This window comes from Carya illinoinensis, chromosome 12 (assembly GCF_018687715.1).
Source record: "Carya illinoinensis cultivar Pawnee chromosome 12, C.illinoinensisPawnee_v1, whole genome shotgun sequence".
Taxonomy (NCBI): domain Eukaryota; kingdom Viridiplantae; phylum Streptophyta; class Magnoliopsida; order Fagales; family Juglandaceae; genus Carya; species Carya illinoinensis.
In genome coordinates, this window is record NC_056763.1 from 11,457,026 (window position 1) to 11,463,465 (window position 6,440).

Genomic DNA, 6,440 nt, shown 5'->3' on the forward strand with positions numbered 1-6,440 from the left:
TCATCTAACCATCCTCCATTTAATTACGCAACCGATCGATTTTTCAAAGTACTCATTATAGAAATAGTCATTTTAATAAGAGAAATGCTACTGTACTCTTAATTTATATCACTCATTTTGCCTATTTCTTGTGATCCCACATGATTTGTTATAAAAATAACTGGAAGAAATAAAATGACTATTTCACCACATAAAATAAGTAGAAGAGATAAAAATATACTACAGACTCAATACCCGGGCTTCCACTTTTAAATCATGTACGTGTTAAATCATATACGTCGTTGTAAAGTTTTGGTTAGCCCAAAAATGAAACCAAATCCTTGAGGCCTATAGCCCTGTATATCCATAAATGCTTATACATAAAACAGTCAAGAATTTTTATTATTAAGGTCCATTATCCATGGATATAAGGATTCTAAGATATTACTACAAAGACGCGTTTTAAAGAAGTTAGTTTGAATATAGCAGATACCATATCAACAGTTAGGATATGAAAAATTCACAATAACAAATATAGGTTTTAGTGACGGATTGAAGATAGTGACAATCTCTAAACCGTCACTAAAAGTCATTTTTTGTGAAGGTTTGTGGGAATTGTCACTAAATGTTAGGGAATAAATTTTTAACGTTCGAATGTTTTAGTAAATTTGTTCGCACGTCACAATAACGTCCGAACATTACATATATTTACGTGCGAACATAAAAATTTTAGCGCCAACGTTCGAACATTATATGTAATTACGTGCGAATGTATCCACTAAGATTCGAATGTATATTTGTAAGGTTCGAACGTTATATTTTAATTTGCAAAAATTAATCATAATATATATTTGTTTAATATTAAGGTTGCATAATATTAATCTTCATTGAGAGTATAAATTAAGCTACAATATATACATTAAATAATATTGTCAATTACATATGTCAAAAATAGAAAACAAAATATGATTATATAATAACAAATGACATTCAGAAGTACTGCTGGTTTACAAAAGATTGAAACTCTTGAGTCAATGTCTCAACCTTATTATTTAGCATATCTACATGATTTGCAAGATATGCGACAGCTTGATCTATATGTGCAATCTGTCTATCGATCTGTCGATCTATATGCGCCTTCATATATGTCATCACTGCATCAACCCAAGCAGGTCACATCATCTGCAGATGCAGTCACCGACTACTGGCTAGTACTCGCAAACGGGGGAGCAACACTGGCCCCAGCCTCGGTCAGAGGAACAAGATCTGATATAGCAGCAGCAGCATGACTCCGAGCTGAGCCTCTCCCATGTGCAATGCTCCGATGGTGTGTGGTGATGTCGATGGGGCTCATCTGGTTTAGTACCATCTCCTCCGCCTGGCATGGCACTCCCCGGGCTAGTAAGAAGCGGCTGATGATGACTCCGTACGAGAGATTATCCATCGTAACAATGCTGGCCTCATAACAGATCCGCTCAAATATAACAAGTGGCAAGTCAATGGGATCTCCACGTGCCAAGCAAATAAGGAACTGTGCGTGACCCCGACTGAATGTGGTCTTATGCGCCACAGGGTCTATAGTTCTTGCAACAAAAATTTGCAACATGCGGAAGAAAGGCAGCAACTGATTCTAGCTGAAGGAGTTCGGCCTATCCAGCTTTGTGCGGTCTATGCCGATGAGGATGTAGAAATCCTGATCCCGCTCATCATCACCAACCTCTGGAGCAATCTCCTCGCCTTCGGGCCAATCCTCCTGTTCACTGGGCATAGTGTCAACAAGGCCCGTAGATGAAGCAGAAGTGGCAGGAGCAAATGCAGCTGCTGTGTCACCAGCTTGAGCAGCTGTCGCCTCAGGCAATGATTAAGCTGAAATATTGCATAGTTTAGCTATTTAAAACCAATGTATTTTAAATTTTTCGTGACACTATTATTGGTTTTAGATAGAAAAATGGTTAATAAGCATAAATACGAGTTGTGATTTTTAATTGATTAATATCATGTTTATGCTTAATTTTATAACTATGATTTAATGGAACAATATTTTCTCACAAATATAATATATTTTTGATAATCTATTTTTCTTTTAATTTATTTTTGAGTGTTATTTCTTTTTTTCTTTTTTTCAGCTTAAATAAAATTCAAATAGAATTCGGTTGGAACTTTTGACTAAAAGTGCATATTAATTGAGAAGAATGAAGAGAAGAAAGGAAGTGTACTTGGCTGCTGAAAAAAGATATTGAAGATGACTTTTCGATGGTAACTTTCTTATCTTGATTGTTCATAAATGAAGAAAATGTTTTGCGGTGGGCAAATACATGCAAAGTCAAAGTCTAAAATGGGCTGAAACATGAAGGCATGTGGGCTGAAAAAAAAAAGAAAAAAAAAAGAAAGAAAGAATGGAATTGTCGTGCATTACTTGGACGAAGAGAAGAGATAGGAGAGTGGGTGAGTAAAGAGGTGCCGTGATTGAAGGGGAGTGAAGAGTGAAAATCGGTGGTGATTGAGTCGACTGGAATGAATTGTGATTGGAGGAGGAAGTTTGGACCGACTTGAAGCAGCTGCATATATATATTGCTGGATGAAAAGAGGAAAAGGAGGCAGAGACATAGAGAGAGTTATGGTGGGTGCATGAGTAGAGAGAGATGTGTGAGTGATGTGAGAAAAAGAAGTGTCAGTGCAGGGGTTGAAAGGAATTGGCTGGAGTCATTTAATTGGCTGGTTCTACTCTTTTATGTTGGAAAGGAGACGTGGTAATTGAGGAAGCACCGAGTAGAGAGGTAGAGAAGTGTGAGTTGAGAGGGAGACGTGCTGGAGTTTTGTGCTGAGAATTAGAGAGGGTGAGTGAAAGAAAGTGAGTCGGTTGTTAATTTTTCTGGGGTTGAAGGGAATCAGTTGGAGTAATTTAATTGGTTGGGATTTGTCTTGGTTGATTGTAGAGGGAAGTAGTCGGTCAGTTTCCAGAATTAGAGAGAGGTGTCGATGGGTGCTTGAGTTTATTTTTCTTGAAGAGAATTCGATGGAGAGAGGGAATTGAAGGGGAGTTCTTGCCCAGCCTTGCTAGCTTCATTTCTATTTTCTGCAGTTCCACGATAACGTGGATTTTATTCTCTCGACATCAACTGGATTCCAAATTCTATTATTTTTAAATTGTTGCTTAGTATTTCTTATGTTTTATTTTAGTTTTCTAATAAAGAATATTTATGTGATTTCTATAGTATTTGTAATAAATATGTTTGGCTAAATTTTCATACTAAGGTTAGAGGTGAAGTTTAATAATTTAAATATTATTTTTGGATCCACATAAAATTTATTTTGTGAGCTTGATCGATTGAAAGATTTTATTATTGGATATTTTGGTTATCTATATATTCATCTTGATTCATTGTGATTTTCGAATACAGTGAATGCTTGAGGAATCCCTGTGATATTCAAATAGATTTGTGAACGTTTTAATTATCAATCGTTCACGCTCAATCACAAGCGACTATTTTTTCTTGATCTTAAATGCTAAATCTTCCAATTAAATGGAATCATTATTTTAGTTTAATTAAATAAATCGACCGGAAACAATATCATAAATTATTAGACGAATCCTCGAAACCTTAGTCTTTCTCCATATCAATTCATTTTATCATTTTAGTTTGATTCAGTTATTTTATCAATCTTCATTTGATTGCACGTTTCTTTTAGTAATTTCGTTTCATTGTCTGAATTTATTTTCTTTATCACAAAAGTCAATCCCTGTGGATTCGATCCTGTAAGATACTACAACACCTGTATACTTGCAGGTAAAACTGCACTAAATTTTTGGTTCATTAATTTGAGTCAAAGTTTAGGCGCAACAAGTTTTTGGCGCCGTTGCCGGGGATTGCAACGTGTGATAATTGTTTTTTAGAAAAGAAAAGAAAAAAAAAATAGTAATCTTTTGCTAATTGTTTTTCATATTCCTTTTGCAGGTACGATTTTTTACGGAAAACAGAGCATGTAACATTGCTCCCATATTCATACCATTTGGTAATCTCGTTCCAAAAATTTTTTTCTTTTACTTTCTTGCTTGTTTTGCATTTTGTTTTTACTTTTTGAATGTGCTCAATCCTCTATGATGAATGATCTCATGGCAACGTGATCAAACGGGTAGATTGAGAAGAGAGGAAATTGTTTTAAAAGAATTGGTTGATACTTTGTCTGGTGATTCCAAAAATTCTCATTCTAATACCATGGCTGACAATCGTAGTATTCATGACGAACAAGAAAATGAAGAGGCACAAAATAATCCGCCAATGAGAACTTTGCGCGAATATTTGCAGCCTACAAGAACAAGTACTCCATCTTGCATGATTTTTCTACGAATATGGGAAATTTAGATTTAAAACCGAAAGTAATCCAATTACTTCCCAAGTTTCATGGCTTAGATTTAGAAAGTCTTTATTTGCATCTAAAAGAATTTGAAGAAGTTTGTACAACTTTACAAAACCAAACTATCAATAATGATGTTGTTAAATTAAAGTTGTTTCCATTCTCTTTGAAACAAAAAGCTAAAAATTGGTTGAACTCCTTGAGACCAAGATCTATTGACACATGACAAGAAATGCAAAGAGAGTTTTTGAAAAAGTTTTTTCCTACTCATAGGACCAACACTCTTCGCAGAAATATTATGAATTTTTCTCAAAAGGAAAATGAAACTTTTTTTTTAGTGTTGGGAACATTTTAAGGAATTGTTGCTAACTTGCCCACATCATGGCTATGAGACTTGGCGCACCATTAGTTTTTTCTATGAAGGTTTAACATTTCAAATGCGTCAGTTTGTACAAATGATGTGTAACGGCGATTTTTTAAATAAAGATCCTGATGACGCTTGGGACTATTTTAACCACTTAGCTGAAAATGCCCAATCTTGGGATAACACAGATCATTCTGATCGGTCAAATAAACTCAAACTCAATGCCATGTCTCAAGAAGGTATGTATGTTCTTAAAGGAAATGATGATGTGAATGCTAGGATAGCAAGTCTGACAAGAAAAGTCGAAGCCATGAAACTTAGGAAGGTAAATTTGGCTAAGGCCATTGAAAAAGAAGAAGAAAATTATGGCATTTGTGAGATTAGTGGACACCTAACTCAGGATTGTCCAACAATCCCTGCTTTTAAAGAGGTGCTGCACGAACAAGCAAATGTCATGAATTCCTATAGGAGACCATTTTCTTCCCCTTATTCGGAAACATATAATCCTGGATGGAGAAATCACCCCAATTTTAGTTGGAAGAATGAGTCCAATTCAAATCAAAATCTTCAAAGGCCATCTTCTTTTACTCCTTATGTGCCTCCACATAAGAAAACCCTTGAGGAGACATTACAGACTTTTATGCAGGGACAAGCCAATATCAACACTCAGACAATGCAGGCCATTACTGAGATGAGAAGTTCTATTAGCGACTTGACCTCTGCATTACATGCTCAAGAAAAGGGTAAGTTTCCTGCTCAACCTCAGCCGAATCCCAAAGGTAAATTTGTGGTAAAAATTCAAATTCCTCTGATTCAAAATTTGAACATGCCAAGTCCATCACCACTCTACGCAGTGGAAAAATAATTGATAAGAGTATTTCAACAATGAAAGTTGATGAGACCAACAACTCTTTAAATTCCAAGAGTGATGATGAACTTGAGAAGGTTGAATTAGATATGCCTATGAAAGCCCCAATACCTGCCCCATTTCCCCAAAGATTGCAACATTCTCACAAGTTGGTTCAAAATGCTGATATTCTCGAAATTTTCAAACAGGTAAAAATCAACATTCCTTTGTTGGATGCAATCAAAAAAATTCTATCGTATGCTAAATTTTTGAAAGATTTGTGCACAGTGAAGCGTACGATGAAGGTGCAGAAGAAGGCTTTTCTCACTGAGCAGGTAAGTGTCATCCTCCAGAACAATTCTCCACCAAAGTACAAAGACCCGGGTTATCCAACAATTTCTTGCGTGATTGGAAATTTTAAAATTGAAAAAGCTTTACTTGACCTTAGAGCTAGTGTTAACCTCCTACCCTACTCGGTATATGATCAGTTGGGTCTTGGTGAGTTTAAACCCACCAAGGTAACACTTCAACTTGCTGATCGTTCAATTAAAATACCGAGAGGGATAGTTGAGGATGTGCTAGTTCAAGTAGGCAAATTTTATTTCTCAGTGGATTTCATTGTTTTGGACACAGAACTTGTCTTTGATATTTGCAATCAAATTCCTATAATTTTGGGTAGGCCGTTCCTTGCAACCTCAAATGCTTTAATAAATTGTAGGAATGGTGTGATGATAATTTCTTTTGGCAACATGACTTTGGAGTTGAATATTTTCAATATTTGTAAACAACCTGGCGATGATGATGATGTGCATGAAGTAAATCTGATCCAAACTCTTGTTCAAAATAAATTTGATTTTTCATGTCTTTCTGACCCTCTTGAGGCTTGTTTGGTTC

The 6,440-nt window shown here is 35.6% G+C and overlaps 1 non-coding gene across 1 annotated transcript; it reads right to left on the reverse strand.

The window, feature by feature from the left end:
- Nucleotides 1-4,618: 4,618 nt before the first annotated feature.
- LOC122290606 lies at nt 4,619-4,723 on the reverse strand. The gene has a single exon (XR_006236468.1). It is a non-coding gene; the product is annotated as a small nucleolar RNA R71 (small nucleolar RNA).
- Between the last annotated feature and the right edge of the window lie 1,717 nt (nt 4,724-6,440).